The sequence below is a fragment of the Pseudophryne corroboree genome, chromosome 8 (genome assembly GCF_028390025.1).
Source record: "Pseudophryne corroboree isolate aPseCor3 chromosome 8, aPseCor3.hap2, whole genome shotgun sequence".
Lineage (NCBI taxonomy): Eukaryota > Metazoa > Chordata > Amphibia > Anura > Myobatrachidae > Pseudophryne > Pseudophryne corroboree.
Genome location: NC_086451.1, coordinates 456,374,289 through 456,394,254, shown reverse-complemented (window position 1 = coordinate 456,394,254; position 19,966 = coordinate 456,374,289). Strand labels below are relative to the sequence as shown.

The 19,966-nt window shown below is 39.5% G+C and overlaps 21 non-coding genes across 21 annotated transcripts; all 21 read right to left on the bottom strand.

Annotated features, from left to right (window-relative positions):
* Positions 1-476: 476 nt before the first annotated feature.
* On the bottom strand, positions 477-548 carry TRNAE-CUC (transfer RNA glutamic acid (anticodon CUC)). The gene has a single exon. It is a non-coding gene; the product is annotated as a tRNA-Glu (tRNA).
* Positions 549-1,075: 527 nt separating this feature from the next.
* TRNAE-CUC (transfer RNA glutamic acid (anticodon CUC)) lies at positions 1,076-1,147 on the bottom strand. The gene has a single exon. It is a non-coding gene; the product is annotated as a tRNA-Glu (tRNA).
* Positions 1,148-1,674: 527 nt separating this feature from the next.
* On the bottom strand, positions 1,675-1,746 carry TRNAE-CUC (transfer RNA glutamic acid (anticodon CUC)). The gene has a single exon. It is a non-coding gene; the product is annotated as a tRNA-Glu (tRNA).
* A 1,725-nt stretch (positions 1,747-3,471) lies between these two features.
* On the bottom strand, positions 3,472-3,543 carry TRNAE-CUC (transfer RNA glutamic acid (anticodon CUC)). The gene has a single exon. It is a non-coding gene; the product is annotated as a tRNA-Glu (tRNA).
* Positions 3,544-4,070: 527 nt separating this feature from the next.
* Positions 4,071-4,142, bottom strand: TRNAE-CUC (transfer RNA glutamic acid (anticodon CUC)). Its single transcript has one exon. It is a non-coding gene; the product is annotated as a tRNA-Glu (tRNA).
* Positions 4,143-5,268: 1,126 nt separating this feature from the next.
* On the bottom strand, positions 5,269-5,340 carry TRNAE-CUC (transfer RNA glutamic acid (anticodon CUC)). The gene has a single exon. It is a non-coding gene; the product is annotated as a tRNA-Glu (tRNA).
* Positions 5,341-5,867: 527 nt separating this feature from the next.
* TRNAE-CUC (transfer RNA glutamic acid (anticodon CUC)) lies at positions 5,868-5,939 on the bottom strand. The gene has a single exon. It is a non-coding gene; the product is annotated as a tRNA-Glu (tRNA).
* A 2,323-nt stretch (positions 5,940-8,262) lies between these two features.
* On the bottom strand, positions 8,263-8,334 carry TRNAE-CUC (transfer RNA glutamic acid (anticodon CUC)). Its single transcript has one exon. It is a non-coding gene; the product is annotated as a tRNA-Glu (tRNA).
* A 527-nt stretch (positions 8,335-8,861) lies between these two features.
* On the bottom strand, positions 8,862-8,933 carry TRNAE-CUC (transfer RNA glutamic acid (anticodon CUC)). The gene has a single exon. It is a non-coding gene; the product is annotated as a tRNA-Glu (tRNA).
* Positions 8,934-9,460: 527 nt separating this feature from the next.
* TRNAE-CUC (transfer RNA glutamic acid (anticodon CUC)) lies at positions 9,461-9,532 on the bottom strand. The gene has a single exon. It is a non-coding gene; the product is annotated as a tRNA-Glu (tRNA).
* A 527-nt stretch (positions 9,533-10,059) lies between these two features.
* TRNAE-CUC (transfer RNA glutamic acid (anticodon CUC)) lies at positions 10,060-10,131 on the bottom strand. Its single transcript has one exon. It is a non-coding gene; the product is annotated as a tRNA-Glu (tRNA).
* A 527-nt stretch (positions 10,132-10,658) lies between these two features.
* On the bottom strand, positions 10,659-10,730 carry TRNAE-CUC (transfer RNA glutamic acid (anticodon CUC)). Its single transcript has one exon. It is a non-coding gene; the product is annotated as a tRNA-Glu (tRNA).
* A 527-nt stretch (positions 10,731-11,257) lies between these two features.
* TRNAE-CUC (transfer RNA glutamic acid (anticodon CUC)) lies at positions 11,258-11,329 on the bottom strand. The gene has a single exon. It is a non-coding gene; the product is annotated as a tRNA-Glu (tRNA).
* A 527-nt stretch (positions 11,330-11,856) lies between these two features.
* TRNAE-CUC (transfer RNA glutamic acid (anticodon CUC)) lies at positions 11,857-11,928 on the bottom strand. Its single transcript has one exon. It is a non-coding gene; the product is annotated as a tRNA-Glu (tRNA).
* A 2,292-nt stretch (positions 11,929-14,220) lies between these two features.
* Positions 14,221-14,292, bottom strand: TRNAE-CUC (transfer RNA glutamic acid (anticodon CUC)). Its single transcript has one exon. It is a non-coding gene; the product is annotated as a tRNA-Glu (tRNA).
* A 527-nt stretch (positions 14,293-14,819) lies between these two features.
* Positions 14,820-14,891, bottom strand: TRNAE-CUC (transfer RNA glutamic acid (anticodon CUC)). The gene has a single exon. It is a non-coding gene; the product is annotated as a tRNA-Glu (tRNA).
* Positions 14,892-15,418: 527 nt separating this feature from the next.
* On the bottom strand, positions 15,419-15,490 carry TRNAE-CUC (transfer RNA glutamic acid (anticodon CUC)). Its single transcript has one exon. It is a non-coding gene; the product is annotated as a tRNA-Glu (tRNA).
* Positions 15,491-16,017: 527 nt separating this feature from the next.
* On the bottom strand, positions 16,018-16,089 carry TRNAE-CUC (transfer RNA glutamic acid (anticodon CUC)). Its single transcript has one exon. It is a non-coding gene; the product is annotated as a tRNA-Glu (tRNA).
* A 525-nt stretch (positions 16,090-16,614) lies between these two features.
* Positions 16,615-16,686, bottom strand: TRNAE-CUC (transfer RNA glutamic acid (anticodon CUC)). Its single transcript has one exon. It is a non-coding gene; the product is annotated as a tRNA-Glu (tRNA).
* A 527-nt stretch (positions 16,687-17,213) lies between these two features.
* Positions 17,214-17,285, bottom strand: TRNAE-CUC (transfer RNA glutamic acid (anticodon CUC)). Its single transcript has one exon. It is a non-coding gene; the product is annotated as a tRNA-Glu (tRNA).
* A 1,126-nt stretch (positions 17,286-18,411) lies between these two features.
* On the bottom strand, positions 18,412-18,483 carry TRNAE-CUC (transfer RNA glutamic acid (anticodon CUC)). The gene has a single exon. It is a non-coding gene; the product is annotated as a tRNA-Glu (tRNA).
* Positions 18,484-19,966: the final 1,483 nt, after the last annotated feature.

Here is a 19,966-nt window from a genome sequence, read left to right as displayed (position 1 = left end):
AGTGCAATGGAATATTATGAAAAGGGCTACTAGGAATCAGTTTTACAAGAAAGGAGAGGAAGATTGGTCATGTATAGCAATTTTCAAGTTTACCACACAGCAGTTTTGCCTCCTTGATGTATAGTACTGGCACCAAAAAAAGATGATTTTGAGGAGCTAGATGTTGAGAGTTCCTGGCTCCATTATAAATTGTACTGGTGCGAAAGAAGACATTGATGATTCAGATATCAAACATGGCCTGAATAGTTCTGACAAAATTCTCTTTTCTACAAGAGCACAAGTCTTTTAGTAGCAAAAATTCATTTAGAAAGACATCTCAGCCTTTGTTATCAATTTCCATGATCTGTTTTGACCACTCACAGCTTCTCAAGTCTAATTAAAGACGATTTCATATGAGAAATGATGCTTTGAAGTGTAAGATTTTTTTACGTTTGATAAGTCTGTGTTTTCGTCAAAAACAGTCAGAAGACCTCCCTTTCCCTGACCGGGAATCGAACCCGGGCCGCGGCGGTGAGAGCGCCGAATCCTAAACACTAGACCACCAGGGAGTGATGAAGTAGGTGAACACTCCATGATAGAAAAGGAAGTTCTCTGAATGAAGTGCAATGGAATATGAGGAAAAGGGCTACTAGGAATCAGTTTTACAAGAAAGGAGAGAAAGATTGGTCATGTATAGCAATTTTCAAGTTTACCATACAGCAGTTTTGCCTCCTTGATGTATAGTACTGGCACCAAAAATAGATGATTTTGAGGAGCTAGATGTTGAGAGTTCCTGGCTCCATTATAAATTGTTCTGGTGCGAAAGAAGACATTGATAATTCAGATATCAAACATGGCCTGAATAGTTCTGACAAAATTCTCTTTTCTACAAGAGCACAAGTCTTTTAGTAGCAAAAATTCATTTAGAAAGACATCTCACCCTTTGTTATCAATTTCCATGATCTGTTTTGACCACTCACAGCTTCTCAAGTCTACTTAAAGACGATTTCATATGAGAAATGATGCTCTGAAGTGTAAGATTTTTTTACGTTTGATAAATCTGTGTTTTCGTCAAAAACAGTCAGAAGACCTCCCTTTCCCTGACCGGGAATCAAACCCAGGCCGCGGCGGTGAGAGCGCCGAATCCTAACCACTAGACCACCAGGGAGTGATAAAGTAGGTGAACACTCCATGATAGAAAAGGAAGTTCTCTGAATGAAGTGCAATGGAATGTGAGGAAAAGGGCTACTAGGAATCAGTTTTACAAGAAAGGAGAGGAAGATTGGTCATGTATAGCAATTTTCAAGTTTACCACACAGCAGTTTTGCCTCCTTGATGTATAGTACTGGCACCAAAAAAAGATGATTTTGAGGAGCTAGATGTTGAGAGTTCCTGGCTCCATTATAAATTGTACTGGTGCGAAAGAAGACATTGATGATTCAGATATCTAACATGGCCTGAATAGTTCTGACAAAATTCTCTTTTCTACAAGAGCACAAGCCTTTTAGTAGCAAAAATTCATTTAGAAAGACATCTCACCCTTTGTTATCAATTTCCATGATCTGTTTTGACCACTCACAGCTTCTCAAGTCTAATTAAAGACGATTTCATATGAGAAATGATGCTCTGAAGTGTAAGATTTTTTTACGTTTGATAAATCTGTGTTTTCGTCAAAAACAGTCAGAAGACCTCCCTTTCCCTGACCGGGAATCGAACCCAGGCCGCGGCGGTGAGAGCGCCGAATCCTAACCACTAGACCACCAGGGAGGGATGAAGTAAGTGAACACTCCATGATAGAAAAGGAAGTTCTCTGAATGAAGTGCAATGGAATGTGAGGAAAAGGGCTACTAGGAATCAGTTTTACAAGAAAGGAGAGGAAGATTGGTCATGTATAGCAATTTTCAAGTTTACCACACAGCAGTTTTGCCTCCTTGATGTATAGTACTGGCACCAAAAAAAGATGATTTTGAGGAGCTAGATGTTGAGAGTTCCTGGCTCCATTATAAATTGTACTGGTGCGAAAGAAGACATTGATGATTCAGATATCTAACATGGCCTGAATAGTTCTGACAAAATTCTCTTTTCTACAAGAGCACAAGCCTTTTAGTAGCAAAAATTCATTTAGAAAGACATCTCACCCTTTGTTATCAATTTCCATGATCTGTTTTGACCACTCACAGCTTCTCAAGTCTACTTAAAGACGATTTCATATGAGAAATGATGCTCTGAAGTGTAAGATTTTTTTACGTTTGATAAATCTGTGTTTTCGTCAAAAACAGTCAGAAGACCTCCCTTTCCCTGACCGGGAATAGAACCCGGGCCGCTGCGGTGAGAGTGTCGAATCCTAACCACTAGACCACCAGGGAGTGATGAAGTAGGTGAACACTCCATGATAGAAAAGTAAGTTCTCTGAATGAAGTGCAATGGAATATGAGGAAAAGGGCTACTAGGAATCAGTTTTACAAGAAAGGAGAGGAAGATTGGTCATGTATAGCAATTTTCAAGTTTACCACACAGCAGTTTTGCCTCCTTGATGTATAGTACTGGCACCAAAAAAAGATGATTTTGAGGAGCTAGATGTTGAGAGTTCCTGGCTCCATTATAAATTGTACTGGTGCGAAAGAAGACATTGATGATTCAGATATCAAACATGGCCTGAATAGTTCTGACAAAATTCTCTTTTCTACAAGAGCACAAGTCTTTTAGTAGCAAAAATTCATTTAGAAAGACATCTCAGCCTTTGTTATCAATTTCCATGATCTGTTTTGACCACTCACAGCTTCTCAAGTCTAATTAAAGACGATTTCATATGAGAAATGATGCTTTGAAGTGTAAGATTTTTTTACGTTTGATAAGTCTGTGTTTTCGTCAAAAACAGTCAGAAGACCTCCCTTTCCCTGACAGGGAATCGAACGCGGGCCGCGGCGGTGAGAGCGCCGAATACTAACCACTAGACCACCAGGGAGTGATGAAGTAGGTGAACACTCCATGATAGAAAAGGAAGTTCTCTGAATGAAGTGCAATGGAATATGAGGAAAAGGGCTACTAGGAATCAGTTTTACAAGAAAGGAGAGGAAGATTGGTCATGTATAGCAATTTTCAAGTTTACCACACAGCAGTTTTGCCTCCTTGATGTATAGTACTGGCACCAAAAAAAGATGATTTTGAGGAGCTAGATGTTGAGAGTTCCTGGCTCCATTATAAATTGTACTGGTGCGAAAGAAGACATTGATGATTCAGATATCAAACATGGCCTGAATAGTTCTGACAAAATTCTCTTTTCTACAAGAGCACAAGTCTTTTAGTAGCAAAAATTCATTTAGAAAGACATCTCAGCCTTTGTTATCAATTTCCATGATCTGTTTTGACCACTCACAGCTTCTCAAGTCTACTTAAAGACGATTTCATATGAGAAATGATGCTCTGAAGTGTAAGATTTTTTTACGTTTGATAAATCTGTGTTTTCGTCAAAAACAGTCAGAAGACCTCCTTTTCCCTGACCGGGAATCGAACCCGGGCCGCGGCGGTGAGAGCGCCGAATCCTAACCACTAGACCACCAGGGAGTGATGAAGTAGGTGAACACTCCATGATAGAAAAGGAAGTTCTCTGAATGAAGTGCAATGGAATATGAGGAAAAGGGCTACTAGGAATCAGTTTTACAAGAAAGGAGAGGAAGATTGGTCATGTATAGCAATTTTCAAGTTTACCACACAGCAGTTTTGCCTCCTTGATGTATAGTACTGGCACCAAAAAAAGATGATTTTGAGGAGCTAGATGTTGAGAGTTCCTGGCTCCATTATAAATTGTACTGGTGCGAAAGAAGACATTGATGATTCAGATATCTAACATGGCCTGAATAGTTCTGACAAAATTCTCTTTTCTACAAGAGCACAAGCCTTTTAGTAGCAAAAATTCATTTAGAAAGACATCTCACCCTTTGTTATCAATTTCCATGATCTGTTTTGACCACTCACAGCTTCTCAAGTCTACTTAAAGACGATTTCATATGAGAAATGATGCTCTGAAGTGTAAGATTTTTTTACGTTTGATAAATCTGTGTTTTCGTCAAAAACAGTCAGAAGACCTCCCTTTCCCTGACCGGGAATCGAACCCGGGCCGCTGCGGTGAGAGTGCCGAATCCTAACCACTAGACCACCAGGGAGTGATGAAGTAGGTGAACACTCCATGATAGAAAAGTAAGTTCTCTGAATGAAGTGCAATGGAATATGAGGAAAAGGGCTACTAGGAATCAGTTTTACAAGAAAGGAGAGGAAGATTGGTCATGTATAGCAATTTTCAAGTTTACCACACAGCAGTTTTGCCTCCTTGATGTATAGTACTGGCACCAAAAAAAGATGATTTTGAGGAGCTAGATGTTGAGAGTTCCTGGCTCCATTATAAATTGTACTGGTGCGAAAGAAGACATTGATGATTCAGATATCAAACATGGCCTGAATAGTTCTGACAAAATTCTCTTTTCTACAAGAGCACAAGTCTTTTAGTAGCAAAAATTCATTTAGAAAGACATCTCAGCCTTTGTTATCAATTTCCATGATCTGTTTTGACCACTCACAGCTTCTCAAGTCTAATTAAAGACGATTTCATATGAGAAATGATGCTTTGAAGTGTAAGATTTTTTTACGTTTGATAAGTCTGTGTTTTCGTCAAAAACAGTCAGAAGACCTCCCTTTCCCTGACAGAGAATCGAACGTGGGCCGCGGCGGTGAGAGCGCCGAATACTAACCACTAGACCACCAGGGAGTGATGAAGTAGGTGAACACTCCATGATAGAAAAGGAAGTTCTCTGAATGAAGTGCAATGGAATATGAGGAAAAGGGCTACTAGGAATCAGTTTTACAAGAAAGGAGAGGAAGATTGGTCATGTATAGCAATTTTCAAGTTTACCACACAGCAGTTTTGCCTCCTTGATGTATAGTACTGGCACCAAAAAAAGATGATTTTGAGGAGCTAGATGTTGAGAGTTCCTGGCTCCATTATAAATTGTACTGGTGCGAAAGAAGACATTGATGATTCAGATATCAAACATGGCCTGAATAGTTCTGACAAAATTCTCTTTTCTACAAGAGCACAAGTCTTTTAGTAGCAAAAATTCATTTAGAAAGACATCTCACCCTTTGTTATCAATTTCCATGATCTGTTTTGACCACTCACAGCTTCTCAAGTCTACTTAAAGACGATTTCATATGAGAAATGATGCTCTGAAGTGTAAGATTTTTTTACGTTTGATAAATCTGTGTTTTCGTCAAAAACAGTCAGAAGACCTCCTTTTCCCTGACCGGGAATCGAACCCGGGCCGCGGCGGTGAGAGCGCCGAATCCTAACCACTAGACCACCAGGGAGTGATGAAGTAGGTGAACACTCCATGATAGAAAAGGAAGTTCTCTGAATGAAGTGCAATGGAATATTATGAAAAGGGCTACTAGGAATCAGTTTTACAAGAAAGGAGAGGAAGATTGGTCATGTATAGCAATTTTCAAGTTTACCACACAGCAGTTTTGCCTCCTTGATGTATAGTACTGGCACCAAAAAAAGATGATTTTGAGGAGCTAGATGTTGAGAGTTCCTGGCTCCATTATAAATTGTACTGGTGCGAAAGAAGACATTGATGATTCCGATATCAAACATGGCCTGAATAGTTCTGACAAAATTCTCTTTTCTACAAGAGCACAAGTCTTTTAATAGCAAAAATTCATTTAGAAAGACATCTCAGCCTTTGTTATCAATTTCCATGATCTGTTTTGACCACTCACAGCTTCTCAAGTCTAATTAAAGACGATTTCATATGAGAAATGATGCTTTGAAGTGTAAGATTTTTTTACGTTTGATAAGTCTGTGTTTTCGTCAAAAACAGTCAGAAGACCTCCCTTTCCCTGACCGGGAATCGAACCCGGGCCGCGGCGGTGAGAGCGCCGAATCCTAAACACTAGACCACCAGGGAGTGATGAAGTAGGTGAACACTCCATGATAGAAAAGGAAGTTCTCTGAATGAAGTGCAATGGAATATGAGGAAAAGGGCTACTAGGAATCAGTTTTACAAGAAAGGAGAGAAAGATTGGTCATGTATAGCAATTTTCAAGTTTACCACACAGCAGTTTTGCCTCCTTGATGTATAGTACTGGCACCAAAAAAAGATGATTTTGAGGAGCTAGATGTTGAGAGTTCCTGGCTCCATTATAAATTGTTCTGGTGCGAAAGAAGACATTGATAATTCAGATATCAAACATGGCCTGAATAGTTCTGACAAAATTCTCTTTTCTACAAGAGCACAAGTCTTTTAGTAGCAAAAATTCATTTAGAAAGACATCTCACCCTTGTTATCAATTTCCATGATCTGTTTTGACCACTCACAGCTTCTCAAGTCTACTTAAAGACGATTTCATATGAGAAATGATGCTCTGAAGTGTAAGATTTTTTTACGTTTGATAAATCTGTGTTTTCGTCAAAAACAGTCAGAAGACCTCCCTTTCCCTGACCGGGAATCAAACCCAGGCCGCGGCGGTGAGAGCGCCGAATCCTAACCACTAGACCACCAGGTAGTGATAAAGTAGGTGAACACTCCATGATAGAAAAGGAAGTTCTCTGAATGAAGTGCAATGGAATGTGAGGAAAAGGGCTACTAGGAATCAGTTTTACAAGAAAGGAGAGGAAGATTGGTCATGTATAGCAATTTTCAAGTTTACCACACAGCAGTTTTGCCTCCTTGATGTATAGTACTGGCACCAAAAAAAGATGATTTTGAGGAGCTAGATGTTGAGAGTTCATGGCTCCATTATAAATTGTACTGGTGCGAAAGAAGACATTGATGATTCAGATATCTAACATGGCCTGAATAGTTCTGACAAAATTCTCTTTTCTACAAGAGCACAAGCCTTTTAGTAGCAAAAATTCATTTAGAAAGACATCTCACCCTTTGTTATCAATTTCCATGATCTGTTTTGACCACTCACAGCTTCTCAAGTCTAATTAAAGACGATTTCATATGAGAAATGATGCTCTGAAGTGTAAGATTTTTTTACGTTTGATAAATCTGTGTTTTCGTCAAAAACAGTCAGAAGACCTCCCTTTTCCTGACCGGGAATAGAACCCGGGCCGCTGCGGTGAGAGTGCCGAATCCTAACCACTAGACCACCAGGGAGTGATGAAGTAGGCGAACACTCCATGATAGAAAAGGAAGTTCTCTGAATGAAGTGCAATGGAATATGAGGAAAAGGGCTACTAGGAATCAGTTTTACAAGAAAGGAGAGGAAGATTGGTCATGTATAGCAATTTTCAAGTTTACCACACAGCAGTTTTGCCTCCTTGATGTATAGTACTGGCACCAAAAAAAGATGATTTTGAGGAGCTAGATGTTGAGAGTTCCTGGCTCCATTATAAATTGTACTGGTGCGAAAGAAGACATTGATGATTCAGATATCAAACATGGCCTGAATAGTTCTGACAAAATTCTCTTTTCTACAAGAGCACAAGTCTTTTAGTAGCAAAAATTCATTTAGAAAGACATCTCACCCTTTGTTATCAATTTCCATGATCTGTTTTGACCACTCACAGCTTCTCAAGTCTACTTAAAGACGATTTCATATGAGAAATGATGCTCTGAAGTGTAAGATTTTTTTACGTTTGATAAATCTGTGTTTTCGTCAAAAACAGTCAGAATACCTCCCTTTCCCTGACCAGGAATCGAAGCCGGGCCGCGGCGGTGAGAGCGCCGAAACCTAACCACTAGACCACCAGGGAGTGATGAAGTAGGTGAACACTCCATGATAGAAAAGGAAGTTCTCTGAATGAAGTGCAATGGAATATGAGGAAAAGGGCTACTAGGAATCAGTTTTACAAGAAAGGAGAGGAAGATTGGTCATGTATAGCAATTTTCAAGTTTACCACACAGCAGTTTTGCCTCCTTGATGTATAGTACTGGCACCAAAAAAAGATGATTTTGAGGAGCTAGATGTTGAGAGTTCCTGGCTCCATTATAAATTGTACTGGTGCGAAAGAAGACATTGATGATTCAGATATCAAACATGGCCTGAATAGTTCTGACAAAATTCTCTTTTCTACAAGAGCACAAGTCTTTTAGTAGCAAAAATTCATTTAGAAAGACATCTCACCCTTTGTTATCAATTTCCATGATCTGTTTTGACCACTCACAGCTTCTCAAGTCTACTTAAAGACGATTTCATATGAGAAATGATGCTCTGAAGTGTAAGATTTTTTTACGTTTGATAAATCTGTGTTTTCGTCAAAAACAGTCAGAAGACCTCCCTTTCCCTGACCGGGAATCGAACCCGGGCCGCGGCGGTGAGAGCGCCGAATCCTAACCACTAGACAACCAGGGAGTGATGAAGTAGGTGAACACTCCATGATAGAAAAGGAAGTTCTCTGAATGAAGTGCAATGGAATATTATGAAAAGGGCTACTAGGAATCAGTTTTACAAGAAAGGAGAGGAAGATTGGTCATGTATAGCAATTTTCAAGTTTACCACACAGCAGTTTTGCCTCCTTGATGTATAGTACTGGCACCAAAAAAAGATGATTTTGAGGAGCTAGATGTTGAGAGTTCCTGGCTCCATTATAAATTGTACTGGTGCGAAAGAAGACATTGATGATTCAGATATCAAACATGGCCTGAATAGTTCTGACAAAATTCTCTTTTCTACAAGAGCACAAGTCTTTTAGTAGCAAAAATTCATTTAGAAAGACATCTCACCCTTTGTTATCAATTTCCATGATCTGTTTTGACCACTCACAGCTTCTCAAGTCTACTTAAAGACGATTTCATATGAGAAATGATGCTCTGAAGTGTAAGATTTTTTTACGTTTGATAATACTGTGTTTTCGTCAAAAACAGTCAGAAGACCTCCCTTTCCCTGACCGGAAATCGAACCCGGGCCGCGGCGGTGAGAGCGCCGAATCCTAACCACTAGACCACCAGGGAGTGATGAAGTAGGTGAACACTCCATGATAGAAAAGGAAGTTCTCTGAATGAAGTGCAATGGAATATGAGGAAAAGGGCTACTAGGAATCAGTTTTACAAGAAAGGAGAGGAAGATTGGTCATGTATAGCAATTTTCAAGTTTACCACACAGCAGTTTTGCCTCCTTGATGTATAGTACTGGCACCAAAAAAAGATGATTTTGAGGAGCAAGATGTTGAGAGTTCCTGGCTCCATTATAAATTGTACTGGTGCGAAAGAAGACATTGATAATTCAGATATCAAACATGGCCTGAATAGTTCTGACAAAATTCTCTTTTCTACAAGAGCACAAGTCTTTTAGTAGCAAAAATTCATTTAGAAAGACATCTCACCCTTTGTTATCAATTTCCATGATCTGTTTTGACCACTCACAGCTTCTCAAGTCTACTTAAAGACGATTTCATATGAGAAATGATGCTCTGAAGTGTAAGATTTTTTTACGTTTGATAAATCTGTGTTTTCGTCAAAAACAGTCAGAAGACCTCCTTTTCCCTGATCGGGAATCGAACCCGGGCCGCGGCGGTGAGAGCGCCGAAACCTAACCACTAGACCACCAGGGAGTGATGAAGTAGGTGAACACTCCATGATAGAAAAGGAAGTTCTCTGAATGAAGTGCAATGGAATATGAGGAAAAGGGCTACTAGGAATCAGTTTTACAAGAAAGGAGAGGAAGATTGGTCATGTATAGCCATTTTCAAGTTTACCACACAGCAGTTTTGCCTCCTTGATGTATAGTACTGGCACCAAAAAAAGATGATTTTGAGGAGCTAGATGTTGAGAGTTCCTGGCTCCATTATAAATTGTACTGGTGCGAAAGAAGACATTGATGATTCAGATATCTAACATGGCCTGAATAGTTCTGACAAAATTCTCTTTTCTACAAGAGCACAAGCCTTTTAGTAGCAAAAATTCATTTAGAAAGACATCTCACCCTTTGTTATCAATTTCCATGATCTGTTTTGACCACTCACAGCTTCTCAAGTCTACTTAAAGACGATTTCATATGAGAAATGATGCTCTGAAGTGTAAGATTTTTTTACGTTTGATAAATCTGTGTTTTCGTCAAAAACAGTCAGAAGACCTCCCTTTCCCTGACCGGGAATCGAACCCGGGCCGCTGCGGTGAGAGTGCCGAATCCTAACCACTAGACCACCAGGGAGTGATGAAGTAGGTGAACACTCCATGATAGAAAAGTAAGTTCTCTGAATGAAGTGCAATGGAATATGAGGAAAAGGGCTACTAGGAATCAGTTTTACAAGAAAGGAGAGGAAGATTGGTCATGTATAGCAATTTTCAAGTTTACCACACAGCAGTTTTGCCTCCTTGATGTATAGTACTGGCACCAAAAAAAGATGATTTTGAGGAGCTAGATGTTGAGAGTTCCTGGCTCCATTATAAATTGTACTGGTGCGAAAGAAGACATTGATGATTCAGATATCAAACATGGCCTGAATAGTTCTGACAAAATTCTCTTTTCTACAAGAGCACAAGTCTTTTAGTAGCAAAAATTCATTTAGAAAGACATCTCACCCTTTGTTATCAATTTCCATGATCTGTTTTGACCACTCACAGCTTCTCAAGTCTACTTAAAGACGATTTCATATGAGAAATGATGCTCTGAAGTGTAAGATTTTTTTACGTTTGATAAATCTGTGTTTTCGTCAAAAACAGTCAGAAGACCTCCCTTTCCCTGACCGGGAATCGAACCCGGGCCACTGCGGTGAGAGCGCCGAATCCTAACCACTAGACCACCAGGGATTGATGAAGTAGGTGAACACTCCATGATAGAAAAGGAAGTTCTCTGAATGAAGTGCAATGGAATATGAGGAAAAGGGCTACTAAGAATCAGTTTTACAAGAAAGGAGAGGAAGATTGGTCATGTATAGCAATTTTCAAGTTTACCACACAGCAGTTTTGCCTCCTTGATGTATAGTACTGGCACCAAAAAAAGATGATTTTGAGGAGCTAGATGTTGAGAGTTCCTGGCTCCATTATAAATTGTACTGGTGCGAAAGAAGACATTGATGATTCAGATATCAAACATGGCCTGAATAGTTCTGACAAAATTCTCTTTTCTACAAGAGCACAAGTCTTTTAGTAGCAAAAATTCATTTAGAAAGACATCTCACCCTTTGTTATCAATTTCCATGATCTGTTTTGACCACTCACAGCTTCTCAAGTCTACTTAAAGACGATTTCATATGAGAAATGATGCTCTGAAGTGTAAGATTTTTTTACGTTTGATAAATCTGTGTTTTCGTCAAAAACAGTCAGAAGACCTCCCTTTCCCTGACCGGGAATCGAACCCGGGCCACTGCGGTGAGAGCGCCGAATCCTAACCACTAGACCACCAGGGATTGATGAAGTAGGTGAACACTCCATGATAGAAAAGGAAGTTCTCTGAATGAAGTGCAATGGAATATGAGGAAAAGGGCTACTAAGAATCAGTTTTACAAGAAAGGAGAGGAAGATTGGTCATGTATAGCAATTTTCAAGTTTACCACACAGCAGTTTTGCCTCCTTGATGTATAGTACTGGCACCAAAAAAAGATGATTTTGAGGAGCTAGATGTTGAGAGTTCCTGGCTCCATTATAAATTGTACTGGTGCGAAAGAAGACATTGATGATTCAGATATCAAACATGGCCTGAATAGTTCTGACAAAATTCTCTTTTCTACAAGAGCACAAGTCTTTTAGTAGCAAAAATTCATTTAGAAAGACATCTCAGCCTTTGTTATCAATTTCCATGATCTGTTTTGACCACTCACAGCTTCTCAAGTCTAATTAAAGACGATTTCATATGAGAAATGATGCTTTGAAGTGTAAGATTTTTTTACGTTTGATAAGTCTGTGTTTTCGTCAAAAACAGTCAGAAGACCTCCCTTTCCCTGACCGGGAATCGAACCCGGGCCGCGGCGGTGAGAGCGCCGAATCCTAACCACTAGACCACCAGGGAGTGATGAAGTAGGTGAACACTCCATGATAGAAAAGGAAGTTCTCTGAATGAAGTGCAATGGAATATGAGGAAAAGGGCTACTAGGAATCAGTTTTACAAGAAAGGAGAGGAAGATTAATCATGTATAGCAATTTTCAAGTTTACCACACAGCAGTTTTGCCTCCTTGACGTATAGTACTGGCACCAAAAAAAGATGATTTTGAGGAGCTAGATGTTGAGAGTTCCTGGCTCCATTATAAATTGTACTGGTGCGAAAGAAGACATTGATGATTCAGATATCTAACATGGCCTGAATAGTTCTGACAAAATTCTCTTTTCTACAAGAGCACAAGTCTTTTAGTAGCAAAAATTCATTTAGAAAGACATCTCACCCTTTGTTATCAATTTCCATGATCTGTTTTGACCACTCACAGCTTCTCAAGTCTACTTAAAGACGATTTCATATGAGAAATGATGCTCTGAAGTGTAAGATTTTTTTACGTTTGATAAATCTGTGTTTTCGTCAAAAACAGTCAGAAGACCTCCCTTTCCCTGACCGGGAATCGAACCCGGTCTGCTGCGGTGAGAGCGCCGAATCCTAACCACTAGACCACCAGGGAGTGATGAAGTAGGTGAACACTCCATGATAGAAAAGGAAGTTCTCTGAATGAAGTGCAATGGAATATGAGGAAAAGGGCTACTAAGAATCAGTTTTACAAGAAAGGAGAGGAAGATTGGTCATGTATAGCAATTTTCAAGTTTACCACACAGCAGTTTTGCCTCCTTGATGTATAGTACTGGCACCAAAAAAAGATGATTTTGAGGAGCTAGATGTTGAGAGTTCCTGGCTCCATTATAAATTGTACTGGTGCGAAAGAAGACATTGATGATTCAGATATCAAACATGGCCTGAATAGTTCTGACAAAATTCTCTTTTCTACAAGAGCACAAGTCTTTTAGTAGCAAAAATTCATTTAGAAAGACATCTCAGCCTTTGTTATCAATTTCCATGATCTGTTTTGACCACTCACAGCTTCTCAAGTCTAATTAAAGACGATTTCATATGAGAAATGATGCTTTGAAGTGTAAGATTTTTTTACGTTTGATAAGTCTGTGTTTTCCTCAAAAACAGTCCTTACCCTAGGGAATCGAACCCGGGCCGCGGCGGTGAGAGCGCCGAATCCTAACCAGTAGACCACCAGGGAGTGATGAAGTAGGTGAACACTCCATGATAGAAAAGGAAGTTCTCTGAATGAAGTGCAATGGAATATGAGGAAAAGGGCTACTAGGAATCAGTTTTACAAGAAAGGAGAGGAAGATTAATCATGTATAGCAATTTTCAAGTTTACCACACAGCAGTTTTGCCTCCTTGATGTATAGTACTGGCACCAAAAAAAGATGATTTTGAGGAGCTAGATGTTGAGAGTTCCTGGCTCCATTATAAATTGTACTGGTGCGAAAGAAGACATTGATAATTCAGATATCAAACATGGCCTGAATAGTTCTGACAAAATTCTCTTTTCTACAAGAGCACAAGTCTTTTAGTAGCAAAAATTCATTTAGAAAGACATCTCACCCTTTGTTATCAATTTCCATGATCTGTTTTGACCACTCACAGCTTCTCAAGTCTACTTAAAGACGATTTCATATGAGAAATGATGCTCTGAAGTGTAAGATTTTTTTACGTTTGATATATCTGTGTTTTCGTCAAAAACAGTCAGACCGGGAATCGAACCCGGGCCACTGCGGTGAGAGCGCCGAATCCTAACCACTAGACCACCAGGGAGTGATGAAGTAAGTGAACACTCCATGATAGAAAAGGAAGTTCTCTGAATGAAGTGCAATGGAATATGAGGAAAAGGGCTACTAAGAATCAGTTTTACAAGAAAGGAGAGGAAGATTGGTCATGTATAGCAATTTTCAAGTTTACCACACAGCAGTTTTGCCTCCTTGATGTATAGTACTGGCACCAAAAAAAGATGATTTTGAGGAGCTAGATGTTGAGAGTTCCTGGCTCCATTATAAATTGTACTGGTGCGAAAGAAGACATTGATGATTCAGATATCAAACATGGCCTGAATAGTTCTGACAAAATTCTCTTTTCTACAAGAGCACAAGTCTTTTAGTAGCAAAAATTCATTTAGAAAGACATCTCAGCCTTTGTTATCAATTTCCATGATCTGTTTTGACCACTCACAGCTTCTCAAGTCTAATTAAAGACGATTTCATATGAGAAATGATGCTTTGAAGTGTAAGATTTTTTTACGTTTGATAAGTCTGTGTTTTCGTCAAAAACAGTCAGAAGACCTCCCTTTCCCTGACCGGGAATCGAACCCGGGCCGCGGCGGTGAGAGCGCCGAATCCTAACCACTAGACCACCAGGGAGTGATGAAGTAGGTGAACACTCCATGATAGAAAAGGAAGTTCTCTGAATGAAGTGCAATGGAATATGAGGAAAAGGGCTACTAGGAATCAGTTTTACAAGAAAGGAGAGGAAGATTAATCATGTATAGCAATTTTCAAGTTTACCACACAGCAGTTTTGCCTCCTTGATGTATAGTACTGGCACCAAAAAAAGATGATTTTGAGGAGCTAGATGTTGAGAGTTCCTGGCTCCATTATAAATTGTACTGGTGCGAAAGAAGACATTGATGATTCAGATATCTAACATGGCCTGAATAGTTCTGACAAAATTCTCTTTTCTACAAGAGCACAAGTCTTTTAGTAGCAAAAATTCATTTAGAAAGACATCTCAGCCTTTGTTATCAATTTCCATGATCTGTTTTGACCACTCACAGCTTCTCAAGTCTACTTAAAGACGATTTCATATGAGAAATGATGCTCTGAAGTGTAAGATTTTTTTACGTTTGATAAATCTGTGTTTTCGTCAAAAACAGTCAAAAGACCTCCCTTTCCCTGACCGGGAATCGAACCCGGGCCGCGGCGGTGAGAGCGCCGAATCCTAACCACTAGACCACCAGGGAGTGATGAAGTAGGTGAACACTCCATGATAGAAAAGGAAGTTCTCTGAATGAAGTGCAATGGAATATGAGGAAAAGGGCTACTAGGAATCAGTTTTACAAGAAAGGAGAGGAAGATTAATCATGTATAGCAATTTTCAAGTTTACCACACAGCAGTTTTGCCTCCTTGATGTATAGTACTGGCACCAAAAAAAGATGATTTTGAGGAGCTAGATGTTGAGAGTTCCTGGCTCCATTATAAATTGTACTGGTGCGAAAGAAGACATTGATGATTCAGATATCAAACATGGCCTGAATAGTTCTGACAAAATTCTCTTTTCTACAAGAGCACAAGTCTTTTAGTAGCAAAAATTCATTTAGAAAGACATCCCACCCTTTGTTATCAATTTCCATGATCTGTTTTAACCACTCACAGCTTCTCAAGTCTACTTAAAGACGATTTCATATGAGAAATGATGCTCTGAAGTGTAAGATTTTTTTACGTTTGATAAATCTGTGTTTTCGTCAAAAACAGTCAGAAGACCTCCCTTTCCCTGACCGGAAATCGAACCCGGGCCGCGGCGGTGAGAGCGCCGAATCCTAACCACTAGACCACCAGGGAGTGATGAAGTAGGTGAACACTCCATGATAGAAAAGGAAGTTCTCTGAATGAAGTGCAATGGAATATGAGGAAAAGGGCTACTAGGAATCAGTTTTACAAGAAAGGAGAGGAAGATTGGTCATGTATAGCAATTTTCAAGTTTACCACACAGCAGTTTTGCCTCCTTGATGTATAGTACTGGCACCAAAAAAAGATGATTTTGAGGAGCAAGATGTTGAGAGTTCCTGGCTCCATTATAAATTGTACTGGTGCGAAAGAAGACATTGATAATTCAGATATCAAACATGGCCTGAATAGTTCTGACAAAATTCTCTTTTCTACAAGAGCACAAGTCTTTTAGTAGCAAAAATTCATTTAGAAAGACATCTCACCCTTTGTTATCAATTTCCATGATCTGTTTTGACCACTCACAGCTTCTCAAGTCTACTTAAAGACGATTTCATATGAGAAATGATGCTCTGAAGTGTAAGATTTTTTTACGTTTGATAAATCTGTGTTTTCGTCAAAAACAGTCAGAAGACCTCCCTTTCCCTGATCGGGAATCGAACCCGGGCCGCGGCGGTGAGAGCGCCGAATCCTAACCACTAGACCACCAGGGAGTGAAGATAGGTGAACACTCCATGATAGAAAAGGAAGTTCTCTGAATGAAGTGCAATGGAATATGAGGAAAAGGGCTACTAGGAATCAGTTTTACAAGAAAGGAGAGGAAGATTGGTCATGTATAGCAATTTTCAAGTTTACCACACAGCAGTTTTGCCTCCTTGATGTATAGTACTGGCACCAAAAAAAGATGATTTTGGGGAGCTAGATGTTGAGAGTTCCTGGCTCCATTATAAATTGTACTGGTGCGAAAGAAGACATTGATGATTCAGATATCAAACATGGCCTGCATAGTTCTGACAAAATTCTCTTTTCTACAAGAGCACAAGTCTTTTAGTAGCAAAAATTCATTTAGAAAGACTTCTCACCCTTTGTTATCAATTTCCATGATCTGTTTTGACCACTCACAGCTTCTCAAGTCTACTTAAAGACGATTTCATATGAGAAATGATGCTCTGAAGTGTAAGATTTTTTTACGTTTGATAAATCTGTGTTTTCGTCAAAAACAGTCAAAAGACCTCCCTTTCCCTGACCGGGAATCGAACCCGGGCCGCTGCGGTGAGAGCGCCGAATCCTAACCACTGGACCACCAGGGATTGATGAAGTAGGTGAACACTCCATGATAGAAAAGGAAGTTCTCTGAATGAAGTGCAATGGAATATGAGGAAAAGGGCTACTAAGAATCAGTTTTACAAGAAAGGAGAGGAAGATTGGTCATGTATAGCAATTTTCAAGTTTACCACACAGCAGTTTTGCCTCCTTGATGTATAGTACTGGCACCAAAAAAAGATGATTTTGGGGAGCTAGATGTTGAGAGTTCCTGGCTCCATTATAAATTGTACTGGTGCGAAAGAAGACATTGATGATTCAGATATCAAACATGGCCTGAATAGTTCTGACAAAATTCTCTTTTCTACAAGAGCACAAGTCTTTTAGTAGCAAAAATTCATTTAGAAAGACATCTCACCCTTTGTTATCAATTTCCATGATCTGTTTTGACCACTCACAGCTTCTCAAGTCTACTTAAAGACGATTTCATATGAGAAATGATGCTCTGAAGTGTAAGATTTTTTTACGTTTGATAAATCTGTGTTTTCGTCAAAAACAGTCAAAAGACCTCCCTTTCCCTGACCGGGAATCGAACCCGGGCCGCTGCGGTGAGAGCACCGAATCCTAACCACTGGACCACCAGGGATTGATGAAATAGGTGAACACTCCATGATAGAAAAGGAAGTTCTCTGAATGAAGTGCAATGGAATATGAGGAAAAGGGCTACTAAGAATCAGTTTTACAAGAAAGGAGAGGAAGATTGGTCATGTATAGCAATTTTCAAGTTTACCACACAGCAGTTTTGCCTCCTTGATGTATAGTACTGGCACCAAAAAAAGATGATTTTGAGGAGCTAGATGTTGAGAGTTCCTGGCTCCATTATAAATTGTACTGGTGCGAAAGAAGACATTGATGATTCAGATATCAAACATGGCCTGAATAGTTCTGACAAAATTCTCTTTTCTACAAGAGCACAAGTCTTTTAGTAGCAAAAATTCATTTAGAATGACATCTCAGCCTTTGTTATCAATTTCCATGATCTGTTTTGACCACTCACAGCTTCTCAAGTCTAATTAAAGACGATTTCATATGAGAAATGATGCTTTGAAGTGTAAGATTTTTTTACGTTTGATAAGTCTGTGTTTTCGTCAAAAACAGTCAGAAGACCTCCCTTTTCCTGACCGGGAATCGAACCCGGGCCGCGGCAGTGAGAGCGCCGAATCCTAACCACTACACCACCAGGGAGTGATGAAGTAGGTGAACACTCCATGATAGAAAAGGAAGTTCTCTGAATGAAGTGCAATGGAATATGAGGAAAAGGGCTACTAAGAATCAGTTTTACAAGAAAGGAGAGGAAGATTGGTCATGTATAGCAATTTTCAAGTTTACCACACAGCAGTTTTGCCTCCTTGATGTATAGTACTGGCACCAAAAAAAGATGATTTTGAGGAGCTAGATGTTGAGAGTTCCTGGCTCCATTATAAATTGTACTGGTGCGAAAGAAGACATTGATGATTCAGATATCAAACATGGCCTGAATAGTTCTGACAAAATTCTCTTTTCTACAAGAGCACAAGTCTTTTAGTAGCAATAATTCATTTAGAAAGACATCTCAGCCTTTGTTATCAATTTCCATGATCTGTTTTGACCACTCACAGCTTCTCAAGTCTAATTAAAGACGATTTCATATGAGAAATGATGCTTTGAAGTGTAAGATTTTTTTACGTTTGATAAGTCTGTGTTTTCGTCAAAAACAGTCAGAAGACCTCCCTTTCCCTGACCGGGAATCGAACCCGTGCCGCGGCGGTGAGAGCGCCGAATCCTAACCACTAGACCACCAGGGAGTGATGAAGTAGGTGAACACTCCATGATAGAAAAGGAAGTTCTCTGAATGAAGTGCAATGGAATATGAGGAAAAGGGCTACTAGGAATCAGTTTTACAAGAAAGGAGAGGAAGATTAATCATGTATAGCAATTTTCAAGTTTACCACACAGCAGTTTTGCCTCCTTGATGTATAGTACTGGCACCAAAAAAAGATGATTTTGAGGAGCTAGATGTTGAGAGTTCCTGGCTCCATTATAAATTGTACTGGTGCGAAAGAAGACATTGATGATTCAGATATCTAACATGGCCTGAATAGTTCTGACAAAATTCTCTTTTCTACAAGAGCACAAGTCTTTTAGTAGCAAAAATTCATTTAGAAAGACATCTCACCCTTTGTTATCAATTTCCATGATCTGTTTTGACCACTCACAGCTTCTCAAGTCTACTTAAAGACGATTTCATATGAGAAATGATGCTCTGAAGTGTAAGATTTTTTTACGTTTGATAAATCTGTGTTTTCGTCAAAAACAGTCAGAAGACCTCCCTTTCCCTGACCGGGAATCGAACCCGGTCTGCTGCGGTGAGAGCGCCGAATCCTAACCACTAGACCACCAGGGAGTGATGAAGTAGGTGAACACTCCATGATAGAAAAGGAAGTTCTCTGAATGAAGTGCAATGGAATATGAGGAAAAGGGCTACTAAGAATCAGTTTTACAAGAAAGGAGAGGAAGATTGGTCATGTATAGCAATTTTCAAGTTTACCACACAGCAGTTTTGCCTCCTTGATGTATAGTACTGGCACCAAAAAAAGATGATTTTGAGGAGCTAGATGTTGAGAGTTCCTGGCTCCATTATAAATTGTACTGGTGCGAAAGAAGACATTGATGATTCAGATATCAAACATGGCCTGAATAGTTCTGACAAAATTCTCTTTTCTACAAGAGCACAAGTCTTTTAGTAGCAAAAATTCATTTAGAAAGACATCTCAGCCTTTGTTATCAATTTCCATGATCTGTATTGACCACTCACAGCTTCTCAAGTCTAATTAAAGACGATTTCATATGAGAAATGATGCTTTGAAGTGTAAGATTTTTTTACGTTTGATAAGTCTGTGTTTTCCTCAAAAACAGTCCTTACCCTAGGGAATCGAACCCGGGCCGCGGCGGTGAGAGCGCCGAATCCTAACCAGTAGACCACCAGGGAGTGATGAAGTAGGTGAACACTCCATGATAGAAAAGGAAGTTCTCTGAATGAAGTGCAATGGAATATGAGGAAAAGGGCTACTAGGAATCAGTTTTACAAGAAAGGAGAGGAAGATTAATCATGTATAGCAATTTTCAAGTTTACCACACAGCAGTTTTGCCTCCTTGATGTATAGTACTGGCACCAAAAAAAGATGATTTTGAGGAGCTAGATGTTGAGAGTTCCTGGCTCCATTATAAATTGTACTGGTGCGAAAGAAGACATTGATAATTCAGATATCAAACATGGCCTGAATAGTT